This window comes from Pholcus phalangioides, unplaced genomic scaffold (assembly GCF_987345545.1).
Source record: "Pholcus phalangioides strain wild (caught in Gottingen) unplaced genomic scaffold, Ppha-v1.0 ptg000012l_1, whole genome shotgun sequence".
NCBI classification, from domain to species: Eukaryota; Metazoa; Arthropoda; class Arachnida; order Araneae; family Pholcidae; genus Pholcus; species Pholcus phalangioides.
In genome coordinates, this window is record NW_028301605.1 from 20,784,914 (window position 1) to 20,810,235 (window position 25,322).

The window sequence follows — 25,322 nt, forward strand, 5'->3', positions numbered from 1 at the left end:
AGATTATCAAGAATTTTTCATCAATTTTTTATAGAATTTTGGAATATCATAGATTTATAGTTTCTGGAAACTTCCTTAAGTGTTTCTTAAAGACCATAAAGATCTGAAATTTATTGAAAATTGGAAATCAAACATTTTTCACTGGGTATGAAACCAAATACAGTCGACACTCGTTATAACGACCCCCTTCGTTCCATTAAAAACGAACGTTACATTTGCAAAGTCGTTATATCGAACGCTTTAGAAAGCCATAAAGTTCACAATTTAAACACATAATGCGTAATGTACATTACCCTTACGGAAGTGTTATACTATGTGGCCAAAACCTAAATTTATTTTTTATTTCATGCAGCTAAATAAAAGTTAACTATCCTGTATACTCTCATATTGAGAAATCGAGTAAAATCGTGTGATTAAATTGAAAGTAAGATAAAAACAAACAAACAATCACGTTGCAAGTGGGAGTGAGCCACCATATCAGAAAACAGAATGGTAAGCTCAGTTTCTAGTGATGGCGTTAGTAAACCACCGGGTTTTCCTTGTCTTTAAACGATCACTATATCATACTCTTCCTTTTCTAAACATTAAATGCGAAGGTCAAACCCATTCAACGACGGATTTTGCCTACTTCTTTGGGGAAAGGAAAACACGGTGAGAGGGCACGTGTTCGGTCGTTGTAATGAATGGAATAATATTTACCGATCGCTAATTAGATAAAATAACATGGCGGAAATAGGGGAATATTTCGTACCTGTCTTACCGGTCGTTATAATGGAATATTCGTTATAACGAGCGTCGATTGTGTTACGTCGATAAATCATAATTTTTTGAGTTCGAGAAATTCCAAATAATTCGATTCCCTCGGATATTTTCGAAGAGTGGATTGGGTTTTTGCAAGAGAGTGTTTAAAAATATTACAATTACTTTATTCCTAGAATAAAGAAGAAAAAATGATTGAGAGAAGAAGAGAAGAAATAATTCTCACTTTTATCTCGATGAAAAATTTCCATCTTCTCGATACTTTTTACGTTTTTCTGCCGTTACTGGAATCGCACCGAAAAGCATTTCCGTGTATTTAATTAGGGCCACGTAAACTAACATTCAGAGTTTACGAAATTAGCGTTCTTATTTGAATTGTAAGTTCATACATACATGATAACTGAAGCGAAAGTCATTCGTAAATTTATTTACTTTTTGTTATGTAATTTCCATTATTGTTGTAGTGTCTGCTCGAACCCATCCGAAACGTTTTCGCTCGTTATAAGCGCTATAAGCAAGGAGCAAGTGGGACCAAAAATATACTATGTTTTCTAATTTTACACATATTTGAGCATCGTGGCATTCGGATTCCTACTTCGGGAACGTTGATTTCTATTCCCCTTACGGTTTTTTTTCATATATTTTATTTCAGAAACTGTCATTATGTATGGTTAACAGGAGAGAGTAAACACTGTCGATATATCCCTGCCCCCCTCCCAAAAGAAAAAGTAAGTAAATAAAGTTCCCTAAGCGTACAGGCTCCATGCGTAAAGCCGTCTTTTCAACGCTTTAGAAAAGCAGTCAACTGTCACAAAATATCTCTTTAGCGAGAAATATCTCAAGATATATATATATACATAGATATACTTTTACATTTTTGAACCGAGGAATATTTCTTGGAGTTTGGGGAGCCGTAAAATGTATGTCTTTCAGGCAAACTTCCATCTTCCCATTCATTCGGCTCTTTTCTTTCAGCACTTGCCGATCTCGGATAGAAGTATACATGTATCCTAAAATAAGTATCTTTCAACTGCATTCATCTTTTTTAGATACTACTACGTGGCAACACCCACTACGAGGATAAAAAGGAAATTTGAGGGTTCACTTAAGCGTCATCTATTACTGCGTCGGTACGCATTCACTTGTCATCGAAATCATGAAATAAGTCGAAAATTTTCTTGAATCATACGTATTTTCTTTTTTTATGCAATATGGCTTGGATACGATGTTTTAAGGAGGATAATCGGATTCAGGACAGCACCTTGGTGTCAAGATAGATAGAAACGTAGATAAAAGTCACTTTGGATAGCAAGTTGGTTGACATGAACAATTTTGAATCAATTGTGATGGAGATAAGTTTAGACTTCAACCAGAAATCAGTAAAACAACGAATCAACATGTAAAACGCAAGTCACTTACAGAGCACTCAAAAAAAGTGGAATTTACATCATGTTTTTCAAATTTCCAACTCATCAAATCAAAGCACAGAATTAGAGCATCAAATAGAAGAAGATAAATTAGCAGTTCAAAACTATTTTCGGCTACAAATTCTTGTCTGAAGAAAGAACAGAAGGAAATTATCAAGAGATGTAAGGATTCATGATTAAAAAGAGAGATAATATTTTCATGAAAAATATCGAAAATTATTAAGATGTGAGGATACAAGATAGCGTAAAAAGGAAAATTTCTTAAAAGTCATCGAGATTCCAGATTGAAAAGACTTCTTGAAAGTTATGAAGATTCTAAGACCGAAGGTCAAAAAATATAATTTCATAGAAGTTTCATGAATCAAGGATTCAAGGTCAAAAAAATAAATTTTCATGAATTATCAAAATTTGAGTATTCAGTATTTAAAAGGAAATATCTGCTTGTGAAAGTTATCGGGATCTAAATATTCAAGATGGAAAAGACAATAACTTCTTGTGAGTTGTGAAGATTCTAAGATTAAAAATTTTACTTCATGAAAGTTGTCAAAATTTAGGGACTCTAGACTAAAAAAATTTAGAAAAAAATGAAAAAGAGATAAAAATGTTTGGAGAAATCAAGGTAAGAAAAGGCACCTTCTTGAGGGAAGAATATTCTTACACCGAAATCTGTCTGCTTATCGGAATCCAGAGAAATGGACTGCGATAAATTTTAACCCGCTATACCAGAAATCTTCGATCCGTTTCTCGCGAGTACCAATGGTCCTTTCTGAAGCACCCAGAGTGCTCGGTGCTCGTGTCCGATTTGCTGCTCGTGAGCATTTGATCAACGTTCCAATTAAACACATTGTAAAAATTGCATTTAAGGAGTGAAATCATCCTGATTCCATGCAGTCGTTCCGTGAGGGTGCTCTTATTTTGGGTAAACGCAGTGCTCGAGACTAGAAAAAGGTTGATGACCTTTGCCCTACACTATGGTTCAAACCCATAAAAACGTAGTGTTTTTTTTTTTACAAAAACGTATGTAAATTGTCCTGTGTGTGAGCATATTTTTAATTGAAACAGTGCATCAAAATAGCAATTTCTTTCAATAAGTTTAATAAGTTAAAATGGCCAATTATAAGGGAAAATACAGTTTTTTCATTTATTTTGATACAAATACAACGCCACAACAGGCAAAATGGGCAGTTTAATGTTATCTATAAACAGATAAAATCTAACTTACCAAAGTTGAATCGTTTTTACGTTGAATTCTATTTCCGATTCCTTCAATTTGGTGCAATTTTATAATCTATCGATACTTGAAATTTCAGAAGCTCTCAAAAAATGACACCAATAAGGAATCAACTCTTTTATTTAGATGGAAAGTATTGTACTTATATAGCCGTATTTTTTTACTGCAATTATACTAAAAGATGTACTTCCTAAAATACCAAAATAAATAAATAAATTAAAAAAAATTGAAAAAATAAATTGGTATACAAGTATAACTCGTTTTACGCGATTTCGATATAAGACGATTTTGAAAACTTTCTTTTAGAAATTGCGAACATCAAAACTCGGTCTATAGCGTGACTTTCATCCTCATAATAGGAAAAAAATTGCGGAATGAATTAATCACGTAAAGCGAGGCATACCTATAATGGGTTTTTAAACATGTAGTTGCAATATACATTCAAATGTACACTGGACCACACACAGGATTAAATTCATCAAAATTTTCTCTTATAGACGGAATATTCTTCTTAATACAGGGTGATTCAGAAAGGTGGGAGAAACTTTAGGAAGCGATAGTACATACTAATACAAACAATTGTCATTAAAGAATACATGGTCTAACATGAAACGCAAAAGCGCGTTTCAAAACGGCCGCTCCGCAAACGTTAAAACGGCATTCCCGTTGAAATTCATCGGGAGAAAAAAAACATCATGCATGCAAATGTAACCTGGGGAAGAAGAAGAAACCGTATGCAAATCTGGATCACGGTGGATAACAAACGTGGACGCCAGCCCCGTGAAGTTATTCCAGCGTGCGACCGTTCTAACAGTTGTAACGTACGGGATAATATGGCGCACTTTAGTAAGACTGAAAAAGCACCATGACACAGACTTGTATGCTGTTTCTTCTTCTTCCCCAAGTTAAATTTGCATGCATGTGGTGCTATCGTTCTCCCGATAAATTTCAATAGGAATGCCGTTTTAACGTTTGCGGAGCGGTAGTTTCGAAACGCGCTTGTGCGTTTGCGTTTCATGTTAGTCCATGCATTCTTTGATGGCAATTGTTTGTAGCGGTGTGTACTATCACCTCTTAAAGTTCTTCCCATCATTTCTGAATCACCCTGTATACATATCAGATAAACACCTCTATCGAAAAGATCTAAAGGAGCAACACTCATGCTTCCCGAACGCGAATTTAACGTCATTCCAGTCATTCAGGTCTTTGATGTTGTTGTTGCTGCTGCTCCTGGAGTCACGGAACGATCCAAAACAATAGCAGACGGGAAAGGACGTCGAAGAGATGCCTCTTCTTACCACGAATTCAAAATAAACGTTATTCGAACCAGGCCAGAAAATACCAGGTAATTGTATTTTCGTCTCGGCACCTTCCCTTATAGCAAGTAACGTCATTTCGAATTCCGAACGGAAATTGAGAATTTCGTACTCGGAGAGAATAAAGACCACTTTCTCCTCCTGTCTTCTCCTTTAGCAGTTTCTTGATTCGCTCCTTGAAAAAGGGAGGAGATCGTAGAAAAAGTAGAAGGGGGGCACAGAAAACCCTTCTGTGCCAGTAAGCCGATTGACTCTGTGGTATCGAGAACCGATATCCTGATAAAGCTCGTCTTGAGTGGAGTTTAAGCGAGTAGCATGTCTTCTTTTGGACGCTTTCTTCGATTCTTTTTTGGTCCATCATTTTTACGTCGGTGTTACTATGAAATGAAGTTCGAGAGAATCGATATTAACCTATCACTATGGTATAAGCTCTTCTTTTTGTATCTCTCCAAGTTGCGAGAAGTGTAGGAGAGAAGATGGAATATTATCAATTTTTTTCTTCAGCCGTGTACACAAGTAAAGTGTGTTTCAGTGAAGGAGCCGTTCAGAAGTGATTGTTGCGATGACAATGATATCGATGTCAGTGTCAAGTGTTTTGACTAGGCTTAGTGCTGTCACTGCGCCAGTACGAGTCGAAATGTTTCATTTAGCTAGTAAACGAACTCCAGGGATTCTTAACCTTTGTATCAGTCGCGACCCAAAATAAACAACACGATATTTCGCTACTCATAGGTCGATTTCGAATTTTGAAATACTTATTAAATATTCCTAAATAATGGATATTTTAGTTTCATAACTTTTTTTAAACCAGTCGATGACGTCTTGACAGAAAGGCCAAAAGGGCCTGAGAGAACACTCTGTATCCTCGGAAAGTGCGTGAGTGGACCAGTGGTAAGATGTTCGTTTTCCACTACGAAGGTTGCCGTCAAGCTCCACGGCTTCAAATTCAGGCATAGAACATTGGAAACAAGTTCTTCGCCTGTCGATACCACCGAGATGGTGCCTTCATTCCCCCGGCCCCTAACTTCACTGGTTGTAAATTTTCGTATAGCGATATAATATGACAGGAGTTGTTTGGTGTGCGGTGAAGTAGCACCCTGTATCAAATAGGAAGCGAGGAGGAAGACAAATTATTGAAAACAAATTCTGAACTTTTCTTAATTCTAGAATTACGTCTCTTGTTAATTGTCAGTTATTTTCTCATTAATTTTTAATTATTTTTTCTCATTAAAATTTAATCGCCTTCCCCAGCATTTCTTGCGTTATATTTTTTCACTCAGGAAATGCTTTCATTAATTCTGAAATTATGTATTTCTTCCATCAATTTGAAATTCTTGACAATTCTTAATTTTTAATAATTTTCGTTTAATGTTTTTAATTTTTGTCTTTATATTTTTTCTCAGCATTCTTGTGCATTTTGTAATGATGTTGTAGCTTTTTTGGGTACCGGTCTCCCCCAAAAATATATAAAATTATGGTTCAACAGAGCCCCCAAAAAATTTCTTGGCCCAAGCCCAGGCTGCCAATGTCGTTAAGATGTCCCCGAAACCTGTATGAATTGATTACCGGAATTGTATAGGTGGATCCGTACGACCGATCACAGAAACTCTTTCTACCCAAGTTTGGGTCGCGACCCAACAGTTAAAAAACCCTGCCTCTGTGTGGTCATAGTGACCGACTAATATCGTGAGGACCTTGAATCGACCATAACCGATCTCCCTGTTAAAAAGGGAGTAACAGACCTACAACAGTACAAATATTCAATAATTAAACACACTTTTTTGAAAAATATATGGCAGCACTAAACATTCACGCACAGCAGCGTTCGATATACTTTCATACTGTACTGTTAGGTCCACATGCAAATTTCCGGCACAACTAATTCGGTAATAAATTTCCCATGGTGACAGACTGGAGTTGGGCTAGGCATGCTTGTAGTTGTGTCTAACCTTTCAGCCTGGATTCTTTTTCTAATATAATTGTCAGATGTTCAAAAGTAACATCAAATGATTCTGATGGCATTGGGGGGGGGGGGTGTATATTAATTCTGTGCAAATTCTAATAACCATTTGTAAACTTCCACTCTATTTTCTCTTTTCTAATATGTTTCTGATGTTCTGATGTTCTAATCTGTTCTAATATGTTTGTCAAAGGTACAAAAGTCACATTAGATGATTCTGATGGCATTGTGGGAGTTTATTTTCATACACATATCAACTTTCTCTGAACTGAAATATTCTATAAAAGGTGCTGTAAACTTATGTTGTAAGAAATTGGTAAATTTTCATTGGTATTTTAACATATATTTAATATTGTAGATATTGAGAACAGATGCAATCTTCGAAATTTATTATTTGAAAATATGTAAACTGATGTGGTAAAAGATGTTATAACTTCTGCGAATTGTGACAACACGTACTGCACTGATATTGTATTGTAGTAGTAAGAGAGTATTTTATGTAAGAGTTTTATATAATATTAAAAAGAATAAAACAACAACCGTTTTGCCATTGACTGATTAATTAATATCTCTATCTGAGTAGAGAGACCAAAACGAAGAAGGCGAGAGCTCACTGCTCGGTACTTCGCACCAACTAGCAAATAAATCAATTAGTTTTTAGAATTTTTTCAAGTACGTTTATTCAGAGATAATGTTTTTCGGGCATGTAAAATATTGAATCGGGAATGCATTATTCAAAGTTACATGTCCGACCGGGCATGTAAATTTTTTGGAGATTCGTCCAGCAATGCTTTATGCCCTACCATGCACTGTATTCATTTATACTTGAGTTTCTTGGAAAATTACGGACTCGTGCGCGCGTGTTCTTAGATGAATATTAGAAATTTAATCTAGAAACAAATTGATTTTGATCAGATTATTATCGTGATTAGGACATCGGATCATGAAATCTTCATAAAAGTGGAGAAAATATTGCGCGTGGAAAGCGTAAAAGCTAATATTGGTTTATAATCCACGAGTAAGAATATAATTGAGTTGTTTGTTGACATAGGATTAGTGAAGCCATCGCGTTTTATGTGAATTTTTCTATACGAGGTTCGTTCAAAAATATCCGAGCATAATAAACAAAACTAGGCAGGCGTGGTTTGGTCAACACTTTTTGTAGCAGAAAGTCTCCGCGCCAAGCTTTGACGTCACTCAAGTCGTCCATTTCACCTGTAGCAATTGGAATAGCAGTCCGACGTATGCGAAATCTTTACCTTTTTTTTTGCAGTATATCCAGTGACTATAGGTGAAATTGATAAACTTCAGTGACGTCACGAGCTTCGCTTGAAGAATTTCTGCTATAGAAGGTGTTGGTGTGGTACACTTATGTAACAATCCTAGTGCGAATGCTTGAATTTTTTCCTACCTACAGAAGCTGCCAGTTGCCGTCACATTTTCGTTTTTGACAAAATAGCAGGAAAAACTTGAACACAACGCTACTGCATTAATTGTTACAAAAAGCTTAGCGATTTTCGAGTGGAAACAATCCGCAAGATTCAACAGACCTTCGGAGATGAAGAAATGGGCACTACACTGATGAAGGTGTAGTACAACCGCTTTAAAGATGGCCGCACATCAATGGAGAGTGAAGCACGTTCTGCTAGGCCCTCAACATCCAGAAATGAGATTGTTATTCACTAAGTGAGGACTCTGGTGATGTGGGATCATTGAATCACGATCAGAAAACTTGCAGACGAGGCGAGCATTAGCATTGGATTCGTATTTTTATTGACGATTTGGGCTTCAGGAGATGCAATGTCAAAGTCATGCTGACCATCTTCTTGGACACTAGTGGTGTAGCTCATCACGAGCACCCACCGCACTGCACAACCATCACCAAGGAGTGCTACCAAGAAGTTCTACGTCGCAATTAGAAGCTCCATCACGATTAATAGAGTGGCGTTGTTGAAATTTTTCCTGTTATTTTGCCAAACACGCACATGGTTCTCATTTACAATTCTCTACTCATACGCTGTCTGCAGGCTACTGGCAGCTTCTACAGGCTGTAAAAATCTAATCATGCACACTAGGATTGCCTACATACATGCACGAAACCAATCCTTCCCAGCTTCATTGGCTCACGCACGGAACCGTGTGCATCCACGCAAAAGTAGAATAATAATCATCATCATCATCATCATCATCATCTAAGATGGAGAACTTATTTCTGATATCATCAGTCCTAAAGAAGTAGAAAGTACCGATCGGATATAGTTCTTATTTGGTATCAGTATGTATCATCTGAAGATCGCTTATTCCATTGCTTACCTTCGATCATATGATGACGAGCAACGAAACTACTACTAATTGACCGTACATGCACGGCGTACACATTCCACCTCGGAATTTCTAAAGTAACAAAACTACAGACATTCATCAGCATTACTATGTCTCTACGTAATCGATATGGTTTTGAACCTGTATTTTTGCTATATGCATCATTTTCACCTGGCAATTAACGCCTCGATGTCATTTTAACAAATTAACTATCTCGAAATCTATTCATTCGCAGCTGCAATTGAATTGACGGCTCACCGCGCAACAGCTGGTTTTCAGCTCATGCTCATTAGCATAAATCGATACTACTAACACATTTGCAACTCGCATATGCATCAATGCCTTTTCGCACGATACCTGTAATTAATATCCGTGGAATATTCAATGAAAACAAGATTTTATCATGGCTAGAAAAATATATGACTTGATTTCAAAATTTCAAGAAACTAATCCGCGAAATTGATTTAAATGTATTTAAATTTTAATTATTAAATTGTTACATTTAGTTTAGTTACTTTACATTTTGGTTACTGAAAATTAGAAATGGAATAATTGGTGAAATTTATGCTGCAGTTAATTGGAATACCTCTGTCAAAAATTGAATTTTTTTTCATTAGTTGTAGCAAGTTAGTAAACCTACGAACATTAATTAAAGTTAACATGATAGCCACGTCATTAATGTGAGGAACACCTTAATAGCCTTTCTGCAAATGTAGACCCGGTGTAAGTTGTTAACAAAAGTTTGCGGTCTGGCGGAAATGTGAAAAGCAATTTGTAAGAAGAAAATAAACATATAAAAAAGTAATTTGAGGACCGCCCAAAAATTCAAAAATATAGGAAATAATTCGCAGACCAGCAAAAACAAAACATAAACACGGTAAGAATTATTTTCTGACAAGCAAAAAATACAAAAATACGTGAGATAATTTGTGGACCGACAAAAATGAATAACTAAGAAATAATTTGATTGCGTAAATAATGAGTATCAGAAGCAGTTTGCGTATTGGCAAAAAATAAATTGAAGAAATAATTTGAGGAGCAGCAGAAACTAAATAACGTGTTTATTAATTTGCGAACGAGTAAAAACTCTCTCTAAATAAATGTATTAATTAATTTGCGAATCACTAGAAACCTAATAAGTGTATTAATTAATCGGAGGACCACATATAATAAAAGAATGGGGAAAATAATTTTAGAGCTAGATAGTACATTTATATAAATACGAGAAATAATGCGCATACAGGCAAGAAAAAAAATAAATGTGATAAATAGTTTACGGACCAGCAAAACTACATAAACAAGAGAAATTATTTGCGGACTGCTATATTTAATAATTTCCTCACGTGTGCAGAAAATGACCGTGGCGCGACTAAAATCATCAATGATCATGTCGAAACATTTGATCAAAATATCGTATATAAAATCAAAATATCATAAAATATCGATTCAAATATTTTTAAATATCGTCGCTTATTTAAAAGGGAATATAATTTGTCGTTTTTTTTTATAATTTCTGAACAATAATATTATTGCGGCGGCGAGTCTCGTCGAACTTGTCACCAGATTGATTGTCACGCGGATCTCTCGGGTTCTTCGCCGGGGACTTGAAGATGGGCAAAAACTCACATGAACGAGGATTTGAGAACAAATAAACATAATCAACTAGAATTCCTGCTAAAACTAGAACAGCCTTCGAAACGTAAGTCTCTTCTCACTTCGAATTCTACTATCCGAGTTTCTAAAATCTCGTTCTTCTATTCGAACAATCGCGTTACCTTATGCATACGCTCACAAGCCTCTTCAAATTCCTACCCGTCGTAATAATAGAATATCTTGAAATATATTTTAAACATATAATCAGTTCCGCCAATTAAATCAAAATAAATTACGAATTTTTAAATAAAACTTTCAATCGGATTGAGATCGAGTCGACTAACTCAGCTAAAATTTTCAACTGCGATCAACAACTCATCGATTAACCGACCCGATTAATCAATTAATCGGACCATCGGATTATTAAATAAATAATTTTCGTGGACCAACAAAAATACGTGAAGAGAAATAAATTACTGACTGATAAAAGAGAATAAATAAATCGGAGAAGTAAATTACACACAGACCTAGTCTGTGAAACCAATACCAAATAAAACAGTATTATTACCATTGATAACTCGAAACATTTAGGATAAATGACATTCAAAAGAACACCAAAATTCAAAAAATTATATTGTGAAATTACGGAAAATTTCAAATATATACGACGGCATTACAGACTCCCAGAACTATAACTACATCAAAAATTTCACAAACATTCGCTTCCGATGACATTTCAACATGAAAACTTATAGAAATTTTCCCCATATTTTTTTTCCTGGAGCTAAAAAAAAACACATTACATTACGAAATCAGTAAATATTTTCAACATGTCTTACATATCATATCATGTGATATTCGAATGAAACAAGAATTTGAAATATGTTATTCCTGGAGAAAAATTATTTATCTCCGTCGTTTTTTTTTATAAAGAACGGAAGATAAGTCCGTGAGATATGCGGATAACACACTCCCATGGGAGAATCTCCAGGCTTTACACTTTTATTATTATAACTATGGGAAATATACACGCAACGCGGATATCCGGAAATATTGAAAATTCGGAGGCTTTAATATTTCCTTGAAGGAAAAAAATAAATATGTATGTGCACGTGGATAAATCCATGAGAATAAGAGATGAAGGAGACATTATGTTCGAAGGAATCTCATTGAAAGGGAGAGAGAAGACTGATTTCGAATTCCAAGTCTTTCCATAACAAACGAATGTGTTTCTTGATTTCGAATATGCATACGTTCACGGAAAAATATAAAATAATTTTATATGTTACCGTAAATGTGGTAAATCCGGTTATTATGCATAATAACCGGAAAATTTGATGAACCAACGACGTTTGGTTATTGTGCATAACCAACGGTAAAAGTGATATACTTCTGGAAATTTATCAATCTTACCAAAATGGTCGACGATTACGCATAATACAAGCCGGTTATTTATGCATAATAACCAGTTGATAAATTTCCAGAAGTATATCACTTTTACGGTTATTTATGCACAATAACCAAGCACCGTTCGTTCATCAAATTTCCCGGCTTTTATGCATAATAACCGGTTTGTATTATGCGCAATGGCCGACCATTTTGGTAAGTTTGATAAATTTCGAGATGCATACCACTTTTACTGTTGGTTATTCACAATACTCGAGCGTCGTTGGTTCATAACATTTTCTGGTTATTATGCATAATAGCAATTTTTAATCGGTAGATATGATAAGCGTTAACATTTGGAATTGTTGGCGATCCTCTTGTCTGAATATGCAGTTCATCAGCCATGCGGAAATAGAAATCGGCTATCAAAGTTCTGATAGGACGCTTGGCCATTCCACGTCCAAACTACATTCAATGATAAATAGGTCCCATTTGCTGTGATAAGCATTCATTATTTTGATGTTCGCACTTGTGAGCCAGAGTCTTTCTTTCAAACTGAGCGCGATTCCGGTCTACCGCCATGGGCAATTTACTACCGAGTGAGCTGTGCCGGAAGAGTGTGTGTGTATATACCTAACAGTCGGAGTGCGTATTTAGTGGTCTGTCTCTGATGTTTCAGTGCTGTCATCTATACTTCTAATTGTGAGTGAAGTGTGGTGATTGTATATTTATACCTCTGTGGTCCCTCTCTCTCCGAGAACTCTGACACATAACGAATTTTTCCGAACATACCCGAAATGACTCCTATTTGACGAATTCTGAAATCACACCCCGATATGCGAAACTCTCATTTAACAAATTTTACGATCTTACCCCGATATGACGATCTTTCGTTCGCGTTATCCGCTTGACTTTTCTTTAAAAGGGTACTGAAGTGAACTACTTTAATAATATTGTTTGACATAAAGTGTCCCAAAATGATGAAAACGATAATATATTTTGGACCACCTGATGTGAAATTTTAAGCAAAATTCATATAATATTCGAAACAGAGTAGCAAAATATTTGTGAATGGAGAATGTTTTGTTATTTTCACAATACATTCAACTAGTAATGGATACAGGGTATGAACCAAAATTTAAAGGACTGCATCGTATGTTCATAAGTTACACCCAAATACGTGAATGTACGAGTGAATTTTTTTGAAATTTCATCCCGCATTTTGTCTTTAAAAACACTGTAATTGAAAATATATGTATGATAGACCATAGATTTTGGTTCATACGTTCAATACAACCGTATTTCGGTTGTATGTATTTATCCGAGATAATGATCTTTCAACAAGTTATTTAATGTAACGAATTTTTACAAGTTTTTGTACTTATACAATCAGACATCAATATAACTAACCCCTACTTCATCCTTTCTACAATCGAACCTGGATATAGCGAACTTCTATTTAATCAATTTTATGATTGCGCCTTCGATATAATGAACTAAAATTTGACGAATTTCACGATCGTACCCAGACATTACGTACCATTTAATCAAATCATCGTTATGAATATTTTTTCTTTCATTCACAAAATTTAACAACGATGTTTGGGTATTATGCATAATCACTGATAAAAGTGATAATTGTTTTTTTTAATTATTATTTATCGAATTCACCAACGATGTATGGGTATGCATAATCACTGGTAAAACTGATAAATTTATCAAACTTACCGACGTGATTGGTGAATATGCATAATAACCAATTTAATACTTTAACGTAAAACAATACAAGAACTGGCGAAGGCAAGTATTCAGGTGGGTTCGAAGATGAATCTGCAAAAGGCTAAACTTACGTCCAACTCCGTACAGAGGTAGAAGAAGTAGAAAGCTATGCATACCCGGGACAACAAATTACCATTGGCTACGGAATCATTAATGAACTAAACAGAAGAATCAGGATCGGATGGGAGCACTTTCGACAAAAACTATGTAATTCTGAAAAGCCATATGTCATTACCTCGTATGACTTAAAAGAGAAGTGTTTAACCAGTGTGTACTACCAGCACTGACTTATGGAGCTGAAACATGGACATCCACTAATAAGGGGCCGTTCAAGTATTACGTAAGCAAATCTTTGGCTATTTTTGACACCCCCCTTGTCAGCAAAAGTAAGCAAAACTCTGACCACACCCCCTGTCAGCAAAATTTCGTCATCAGCTCTGCCCCTCTGCATCCTAATGCATATTGGTCGGATCACGGACGTACACGGGGGAAGGAGGGATAGGGGGCTCGTGCTCCCTCCCACGATCAAAAATTTATTTTTTAATGCAAAAAAATATTTTTTAATTGAAATTTCAGATGAAAATACCTTCATATGTTATTATAATCAATTTCTGTTAATTTCAATGTTATTTGAAGCCTATGAACTCAAAATTTATCTTTAATAAATTCATCGCGACCCACCCTCTAAGCCATATAATGATAAATCGCATAAAGGCACTTGGCCCGAGAACCAAATATGGCCCTGGGGGTTATCTGATGCGGCCTGCCCTCCTCAAACCTAATTTTGTAAAAATTAACTAAGCTACACATTTACAGATCGCTTAAGTGCCCCGTGGTACATACAGTTCCAGAGCATTTACGCTTCCCGTGGCACATTTTCAGGTCACTTAAATGACCCGGGACACAGTTCCAGAATACTTTAGTGATCCGTGACACATTTAGAGATTACTTAAGTGACATGTGACGTAGTTTTAGAGCACTTAAGTGGCCCCTCCAGTGCAGTTCTACATCACTCAAGTTACCCGCGGCACATTCTCAGATTATTTAAGTGATCCGCGGCATATAATTACGGATCACTTGAGTGATGCGTGGCACCGTTCCAGAGCACTTAAGCGGTCCGGACACATTTCCAGAGCACTTAAGCGGTCGGGACACATTTCCAGATTCCTTGGATCCCCGAAACATTTAGAGATCATGGGGGGGGGGGGGGGATGTTACTTCAAGTGCCCACAAACTATCAAAAGGTTCTTCTCGTTTTTGACGCACCGAGGCATCACAAGGAGAGACAGAAAGCGAATCACTCAGATAAGGGGACACGCGAAAGGTATATGATACCATGGGAAGAATTAAACGTTTAAAATGGAAAAATGGGCTGAACATATTGCGAGAAGACAGGACAACAGATGGACCACAAGTATTCTGGACTAGTACCACCGTGGTGTTGAACATCCGAGAAGGCGTCCATCCCCACGCAAGATGCATCGACGAGGTCGGAAAAGTGGCTGGAAGTCAACTGAATGGCAAAAAGCATCAGAAAGAGTGAAACGGAAAAAAAATTTCAGAGGAGAGACCTTCATATATCCAGCAGTAAATTTAAAATGGCTGTTGATGATGATGATGATGATGATGCAATGCAAAATGAAAATTTCTTACAGTTCAGGCATTTTTTATATAGGGTTGTATCTCCCGTTAACCTACATTGCTATCGTCAGCATATTCAGCCATTGCTTCAAGGAAATCGTGGGAAAAGAACGAGAAAAGTGCGAACAATAATATATATATATGAAGAAAAAAATCCACGTATATATAAATAGTAGGATATTTATGAAATTTTCCGATTTAGAATATTCGCGAACGTTCAAGGGGGGGGGGGGAAACATTCAGTTCATAAAAACCTTACACGTGAATGTGTTTCGACACTTTTTATTTTCGATCTCTTCGGAGAGATCAACGCCTTTACTCCAAACGCCATGGACGTAAAGCTCGATGTACGGAAATATTTTAGGCATTTTTTTTTATTGTCCATACACATAAACTTCGTTTTAAAAATTTTGACGGGAAAAACGGGATGCATTTGTAAAGGTGAATAGGTGAAGGTGGGTGGGGGAAGGGGGCATACTTTATCGTATTTCGAGATATTAAACGAGTGGAAATCTTTGGGAATGTTTTCTGCGATTGTTGTTTTCGCGTTCAATATGCTGTGAAGAATCTTTTGAACTTACTAAGAGGAATTTGGCAGTTTTTGGAATTGTATTACACATAATCGCTAGTTTTTTATACGGAATCGATAGTTATTATGCACAAACGCTGATTATTCTGCATACTAGCTCTTTCTGCTGTTGGATCCCGTTTTAACGAATACCGTTATATAGCGAAAATCTCGTTTTAACGAACACTTTTCTAATTCTCCCGGATGACTTTACATAGGAATAATGCAACAAATTGGGATTCCTTTATAACGAAATTTCGTTAAAACGAAGTTATTTCGTCGGTCTCTTGAAGTTCGTTATAACGGGATTCGACTGTGTTATGCATAATCGTAGATTATCGTGCACAATCACTATTGTACATAATAGTTAGTTAGTATGCATAATCACTGGTTATTACGCGTAATGACTTGTTATCACCAGAGTGTTCTGGGAGTTAGATTAACTTATCACTTTCACCGACGATTATGCATACAAAGTCGAATCCCGTTATAACGAACTTCGAGACCGACGAAATAACTTCGTTATAACGAAATTTCGTTATAAAGGAATCCCAGGTTGTTTCATTATTCCTATGTAAACTTATCTGGGGGGAATGAGAAAAGTGTTCGTTAAAACGAGATTTTTGCTATAATGGTATTCGTTAAAACGGGATTCGACTGTATTACCCAAGCGTTATTAGCAAATTTGATAAATAACAAAAAATTTATATTACTTTAACCGGTGATCAAGTGTAATACCAAAGCATACCTGATAAATTTGATAAATACTTAAAAGTTCGTCGCTTTTTTACCGGTGGTTATGCGATCAATAAACCCTTAGTGTAATTGTTAAATTTGATGAATGTGAAGAAAAATTCCTTAATGAATATAGAATATTTGATAAATATAGGTTGGATTCTGATATAACGAACGCCTATTAAACAAATTTCATGATTTAACGATTAAAATCGTGATTTCCAGATAAAAAATTCGTTAAATCGAAGAATGTTTTTACATGGGAGTTCATTATACCAGCTTACAACTGGAAAATTTGCTAAATAGTAGTTCGTTATATCGAGGTCCGATTTGAGAATTCATCGAATAGGAGTTAATTATAGAAGTTATTTGGAGGCGTTCGGAAAAATTCGCTAGATCAGAGTTCATTATATCCGGTTCCGTCACAAAACTCATAAGTCCAGTTATCTACATAATATATTAGGTCGTCCTCGCTTAATCGGATATCAATGATTTCACCACACAAATCCATATTTGTTATGGCCATCTTTTTCGCAGTTGTTGGGCATTTTGCCTGGTGTGGCGTTGTATTTGTATTGTATTTGTATTTGTAATTAGGCCCGGGGCTATCCGATTATGCGGAGAACAATTCAATTGCCATTTCACAACGTTAGTATATGATCTGTATGTTCAAAACTCATGAAAGATCAATATTAATAAGGCTTTTCGATTAAATTATTCATGAAAAATGAAATGAAAATTATATTTTTAATTACAATGATCACAATACATAAGATTTTTACTTTTCATTAGGAAAAATAGTGCCCTCTATCACCTCAACAGAGAACAAAATTAAAGTAATTAAATGTACATATTGAAGACGACTTGAATACTTGAGGCCACTCTACTCTCACAAATGCATTTGTCTTAACTTAGTTCATATCTTCCATTTATTTCCAATATTACATTCAATAAAAACATTTTGTGTATAGTGGTTGATGTGTATTAACAGTCAATGTGTGGAGCGTCAATTAAGCGGTGAACTTTGTATCTATGAGAGAAATTTTGGTGCCGCAGAATTTTCCGAATATCCGTTTAAGCGGGGCTGACTGTATTAAAACGACAATAAGATCGATTTATCATATTTACGAGTACGAAGTGGCGATTATGCATAAATAACTGGCAAACGTGACGAATTTAGTATCATTTATCAAATTAAACAACAACGCTTGGGATATGCATAATACATGATGCATACATAATCGCCGATAAAAGTGATAAATTTAGGGAAATTTATCACACTTACTAAATGCGTAACAACCGGATCTACCACATTTACCGTAACATATGCAATATTTCAAATTTATTGCTCTGGTCATCAAAACTCATTGCAAAAGTGACAACACAATAAGGTACAATTAATAATACACAACTAAACATAAATTGACAATAATACACTTGAAGACACGTATGGCGTAAAGGCAAGCCAATGAAATGCATGTTATACGATAACATTTATACGGCGATCGGCAGTGCTGTAGAGAAGGGTACAAAATCTGAAGGTGCGCAACACTGTACAAAAGTAAATGCAATAATAGAACTCTATAAAAACGGCCATAACGTTACAATGCAAACGTCTCCCGAAAGATAGAAATATCAGAAAGAGAAACCAGAATATTTTTTCACATTGCGACTATGGGAATTTTTTTGAAGTGATGTGAAGAATTGGTTTATTGTAGGGGTTTCCAAGTATATCACTGTGGTAACTGTAAACTTTGCATCTCAGGATCACATGCTGCCAAGTCTCTGCTGGTACCCTTTCATTACAGAAGGAGCAGGTATCTCTTCCTCATTTATTGCCATTACTCTACCATCCACAAAGATCGAGGTCAAACCGAATCTAAGTTTGGTGAAATTCCATTTTTCCCAAATTTTCCCGTTTTCATCGAGGCAATTCGTGAGGCCGAAATTCGTTTTTAGGAATTTACTGTATATTGGTGGAAAATGCGACGAGTTTTGGATTCGTGACATGTTACTTTGTACTCTTTGATCCCTCAGTGATTGTATGATAGGCGGGAATGTAAGTACGGATGATTATCGGGTCCCTCACTTACCTTAAGGAAAGTGAAGCCTCTTTCACCCAAAATTTACCATACCGAGTTTAGCTAGTTCGGGAGTGAGGAGTTAGGGGGATTTTCCGTATTTTCGGTGAGCCAGAGGTAGCATTGCCTAGGGTGACTATTATCTGAGATTCTCAGTAATCGAATTCAAAAGCCTAATTTTTTTTTTTTAAATCCACGTTAACCGGGAATTGCCAAAATTCTGCTCTTATCATGTAGCCTGGAATTCGTCGAGGCAGAAGGAAAACTTTCCTGACAAATTTACACAGAATAGTTTCGAGGTCAGCTAGGCAAATAGGGGACCAGACGACGCCACCGGGTACAGTAGAAGTTAAAAATAGACAAGAATAAAGTCTAAAAGAGAAGCAGAGATTGAAGACTGTTTAGACTTCGATAGGATCGACCCCACATATGATGAGGCCGATTCAGCTTTTGCAATTGATCTTAGCTTTGCCAAATGAAAATCCAAGAAGAAAAGAGAGGTATTCCTAGGTACATGTATGACGGAGTTACGTCTAATATAGCCTGCCTCCGAGAGAAACTCTCATTTTCTCTGACTTTACCACCTCTACTGAATATAATCACTTTTGTTTTTCTCTCTCAACGTTAACGCTAACGCAATAGTATCTATAGAACTTTTCCAGAATATTTATTTTTTCTGTGTAATCCTAACTGGTCTATCCATCATTATAACTGTGTCACCTGAGTAAAATAAACAGAGAGTTCCTAAGTGGTTATTAATGCAGATTGGGGCTATTTCTGAAACATTCAGTCTCTCCACTAATTCGATAAGGTACTTTGAGAGAAATAGTTGAGACAGGATTTCAACCTGGAGAATTCCCCACGTAATTTGCACTGCCTCAGAGAGTCGTCGTTAGTTCTCATTTTCGAAGAAGCTCCTGTGTATATTTCTTTAATCAGGGCAATAAATCGAGCGCCCAGGCCAAGTCTCTCGAGTGTGAGCGAGCCATAACATATGGTGCGAAACCGAAACAAATGAATTTTTAAAATCAACATATAAGACATATAGATTGCCCTTGGGCTTTCTAAGCGTCTGTTAACATATACCATATAAAATGAAACTTTCCTACATTTGTCATTTTTTTTATATAGGATTGTATCTCCCGTTAACCTACATTGCTATCTTTAGCATGTTCAGTCAATGCTTCAAGGCAATCATAAGAAGACAGGGAGAAAACTAAAGTTTTTACGTTGAGTTTCGAATCACCCAGTGTATATACGATATTTACAAAATTTTGCGACATTTTTTTAGAGTATTTGCGAACGTCAAAAAACTGCAGTTCATAAAAACCTCATGCACGAATATTTCGAAGTTTTTTACTCTCCATCTCTTCGGATCAACACCTTTACTGCAAACGCCACGGTTTTGGTGGAGTTTTTTTTCCTCCTCATGACGTAAAACTCGATGTACGGAAATGTTGTATGCATTTTTTTTATTGTCCATGCACATAAACTTCATTTTCATATTTTGACTGGAAAAACGGGATGCATGTCGACGTGGATGTGTAATATGAATAGGTGAAGGGAACTTTATCGGAATTTTTTGAGATATTAAGCTTAGTGGAAATTTTTGGGAATGTGTCTACGACTGTTACGTTAGCGTTCAATATGCTGTGAAGAGTTGGATAAAATTTTGAACATAGTATGGGATTTCGCGTAAACAGAATATACGACGTGATCTTTGAATACTTGGTAAGTAAGTCTACAACTACTACTACTTAACCGTGCATGCACGGTTGCTGTAGCTCAGGTCGACAGGATAAACACTGCTAGGAAAGCAGTGTTTCTTAACCCTTTTCAGCTCATGGCCCCCAATGGATCACGTTTTCTTTTTTCTCGTGGCCCCCCTGTCCTATCCAGGGCCCCCTCTACCCTTATCCAAGAGTGAGATACTTTCTATTTTTTTTATTATGAATATAAAATTTTAATAAATCAGATCAATCTCTGGAATCCTGGCTAGGCACGGATTCAAATGGTGGATTATCATCTCTCCCAGGAGTAAAATTATATGGTAAAAAACGGTATGTGTAAAAAAAAACGGGACGATCCAACGAACCTGCACGATAAATCGACCCTCCCAACACACCAACCGTTGCTCTGGCGGCCCTCCATACTTAGCTGGAAGTAACAGATTACATATGAAAATCATAGTACCAGATCCCATATAGTGCAGTTGCCCTCCCTCCATTATAGATATGAAGACCCGGGTCATGCCTACATAGACCCAAGGATTAAGATGCCCCTGGTTCTATGGACGGATCTGATGGATTCTGAAAGTAGTGTGATACAACCATGTTTCTCTTTTAAAGCTTTTCTCTCCACAGCTCTCTATGGCTCTCTTCACCACCTGCCGTGGATCACCTTTCTTCTGATTTTCATTCGTGCCCCCCCCCCCCCTAGAATATCCCAGGACCAAAGGGGGCCATATGGCCCCAAGTTGAGAACCACTGACCTAAAGTACCAAAGGAGTTTAAAGGTGTGAGTTTGATACCCGGTTCGGCCTTGTCAGAAAGTTTCCTTTTCCTCCAGGGGTACAGCAGGAATGGTGACATGACCGCAGGTAAAGATTGCTATCGCAGGGAGTCCCACACAGAGTGGAGGGTTAGAGCACCAACCTCTAGGTGAGTATAAAAAAAGCAGACTTTCGGAATCGGAGATAAATTGTAGGTTCCGGTCTAATTAGTCCCTGTGTGCAGAAAATGACTGTGGTGCGACAAAAATTGAAGGCAAAATTTCTGCCAGTCCTGACACACTTCGTACACATTACGCAAGAATGGGTACATGCCAGAAAGATCTTGTGCATGTTGTGAACTTAACATGAAGTTTGTTTCTGTGTAATATATATGTTACGTGTGGTGATGCAAATCTGTTATAATTTTTTCTAACTATGTTTGAAGTGTAATGATTGGCAAGTAAGGCAATGGACGGATTTCTGACATAATAACATGATTACGTTTCTATCAGTGTGAAGATAGAACATCAAAGATGCGTTACTTCCCACTGGGACACAAAAAAAATTACATCGATTGTTAAAAGAAATATATTGAGGGATTTCCTGATTTTTACACCATTAGGGATAACTGAAAAAATTTTCTGAAACCGAGTTTCTGAAACTGAATCAAAGTTTTGTGTAGGTAAAAGTTACATTTTTAACAATAATATGCTTATTCAATTGTATGTGGAATAGAATTCTAAAGAAGATTTACGGAGTGTTTTTTTATCAGAAGTTTTGTACCATGAATGGACGCCAGGGTCTCTGCCACCGGACTTATCCCGTTGCCGAGATCTCTTCCAGCCCAGCTTAGTGGCAGAGTCTGGAACAAAGTGAGTGCACCTAACAGTCTGAGTGTGTAGCTAGTGTTTTGTATGATATTTCAGTGCTGCCATCTATACTTCAAATTGCGAGTGAAGTGTAATGGTTGAATATTTGTAACGTTGTAGGCCTGTTGCTCTCTGTGGCGAGACTTTCTAACGGGGAGATCGGCTCGCATTCGCGCCTTGAAGTTGAAAACCAACTTCAGCCGACCACCACTGTGGGGTTCGAACCCGGATTCTCGCATCGGGAGTCCGTCACTATAACCACTCGACCACCACAGCGACGAAGTTTTGCACCAGAAGTGACCGAGGAATAAGTATTAAAATAACTTTAAAATACGAAAAATAATAAGTAAAATGAAAAAGAAAATTTCTGAGATGGATGAATCTCCAAAAACTGATTATCTAGAGTGACAGAGAGAAAACAGATATTTTTTAGATAACGTATTTTTTTTTGTAAATGTGAAAATTCTTCAGATGACTTTCCTAACCGAATTCTTCAGATGTAATTTATTTGTAACTGGTATTTATTAATTAGTCGTAATTTTTCAATGTTAATTAATCTGTGGAATTTGCATTGCAGCAATTACGAATCGGACACCTCCTTTACAAAAAAATCGACAGAAACTATAGTTAATTGAAATCACACGGTGCACTTAAAAACTATATAGCGGTGACAAGATACGGTCATTACAAAAAAACAAAACAACATGCGTCATTTGAGAGAGATGCATTATACATGATGGAATACTGCAACTAAAAAAACGTATGCATACAGTGTGAAAAATACTTGAAATTTCCAGTACGTCACCGTTAAATAGTCTCGAGATATTCATGATCTCAAAAACATTCGCTTCCGATGACATTTAATCACGAAATCTCGGAAATTTTTAGCATGTTTAGACGCTGTAAAAAGACGAGAAAAAAAAACAAACAAACATTGCATTACAAAATAAGCATTTCGAAATATTTTACACATAATATCATCTCGCAATAACAAAAAAATTGTTTTCGAAATAAAAAATTTATTCATCTCTGTCATTTTTATAAAGAAAAGGAGCAAAAGAAATCCGAGAGAGAGATACGGATAACACTCTCACGGGAGGTTCTCCCACACGGGCCTTACACTTTTATAATAATAACTACGAAAAATGTACAGAACGCGGATATCCGGAAACATTGAAGATTCGGAAGCTTTAACATTTCCTCGAAGAGAAAAAAAATAAATATGCATGTGCACGTGGATAAATCCATAGAAATAAGAGATGAAGGAGACCATTATGTTCAAAGGAATCTCGTTGAGAGAGAGAAAGAGAAGACTGATTTCTCGAATTCCGAGTCTCTTCAAAAACAAACGAATGTCTTTCCTGATTTCAAATATGCGTATGTTCACGAAAAAAATATAAATGAATAAAATAAATACATACAATGTATAAAATGGAAACGTTCCTATATTTATTTTCTTTATTTTTGTATTGGGTTGTATTTCCAGTTTACCTGGTTCGCTATTGTCAGCATATTCAGCCATTGCTGCGAGGCAATCACGGGAAAAGAGCGAGAAAACTATAAAGAACTAGACGTTCACGGAAATTTTTTGACATTTTTCTCTTCGGAAATATTCACAATCGGCAAAAAAACAACAAAAAAAAACTGCAGTTAATGAAAATCTTACGAGAATGTGTCTCACGAATTTCACTGTTATTTTTAGCCATTGTTTACCAACAACTTTCTCTACGGTGGTGGTTCTCAACCGGTGCTTCCCGGAGCCCAAAGAGCTCGGTGTGAACTTCCAGGGGCTTCGCGGCCGCTCGAGGGAAATTTAAAACAAAATCAGTAAATTTGAAAAAAATAATTATTAATATTTTTGAATAATAAAAATAAGTGAGTAACTTTGATGAATAACTAAAAAATTGGGCTATACGGGGCTCCGCCAGCGGAAAGGGCTTCATGGGTGAAGAAAGGTTGAGAGAGAGAGAGAGAGAGAACCGCTGGTCTAGGGCTTTACCACTACGTTTCAGTGGTCGGTGAATTTTCCTAGCGGTGAATTGCATGGCGGTGAATTGTTGGTCGGTGAATTTTCCTAGCGGTGAATTGTTGTCGGTGAATTGCTGGCGGTGAATTTTCCGGGCACGATTTTTTTAAATGTATGTACTCGTACATGAACTACATTTCTATGCATATTTTGGCAGGACACATCAGATATCTATGTATTCGGCTATGGGATATTAATAGGTTAAGAGGTGGGATATTTTATTGTATCAAAGCAGTGAATTAAGAAATAAATATATTTCCTAATTCACTGCTTTAATACAATAAAATTGTTGTTATTTATCAAGGTAGTATTATCAATTGTTTAGTTAATTATCAAAGTAGAGTTTTCGACTCATTATGAAATTTCGTAAGTCGGGCCCCGCTTAAACGGAAAGATATCAACGGTTCCAGCAAATATCTGATTAAGCGGGTTATTTGAATATGTCGGAGGGACAATTCAGTTTCTTTTTAACACCGTTAGGATAGTTTCTATGTTGAAAACTAATGAAGGATCAATATTAATAATACTTGTGGAATGAATGAAACATGAAATTGTGAAATGAAAATTATATCGAATTACAACGATCACAATTCGTAAGATTTTACTTTTCATTGCAAAGTTAGCGTCCTCTATGGGCTCAAAAGACAAGAAAAATAAAATAATTGAATATGTGTAATAAAGGCAATTTAGAGAGATATAGATGGCTTTTTTCTCAGCCAGAGATATCAAGGAAACAGTTATTTTTCCGGATATTATGCTGAGGTGAGCTCGGAAAGAAAAGTCATCACGTCTCCGCCGGGACTCGAACCCAGGCCCTCTTGCATACCGGGCAAGCATGCTACCATCTACACCACTGGAGACACATGAATCTGCTTTCCTAATTTCACGCACTGTGTCGTGAGGCGCTGAAGTAGAGGCCTAGCCTCTCTTAACTTCAGGAAATGGCCCCCGGGTGGGACGGTTTAGAGAGATATAGATGGCTTTTTTCTCAGCCAGAGATATCAATTTCCTGAAGTTAAGAGAGGCTACTACTACCTCTACTTCAGCGCCTCACGACACAGTGCGTGAAATTTGGAAGGCAGATTTATGTGTCTCCAGTGGTGTAGATGGTAGCATGCTTGCCCGGTATGCAAGAGGG

At 36.5% G+C, this 25,322-nt stretch overlaps 1 non-coding gene across 1 annotated transcript; it reads right to left on the reverse strand.

Moving 5' to 3' along the window:
• Positions 1–24,971: 24,971 nt before the first annotated feature.
• On the reverse strand, positions 24,972–25,045 carry TRNAT-GGU (transfer RNA threonine (anticodon GGU)). Its single transcript has one exon. It is a non-coding gene; the product is annotated as a tRNA-Thr (tRNA).
• Positions 25,046–25,322: the final 277 nt, after the last annotated feature.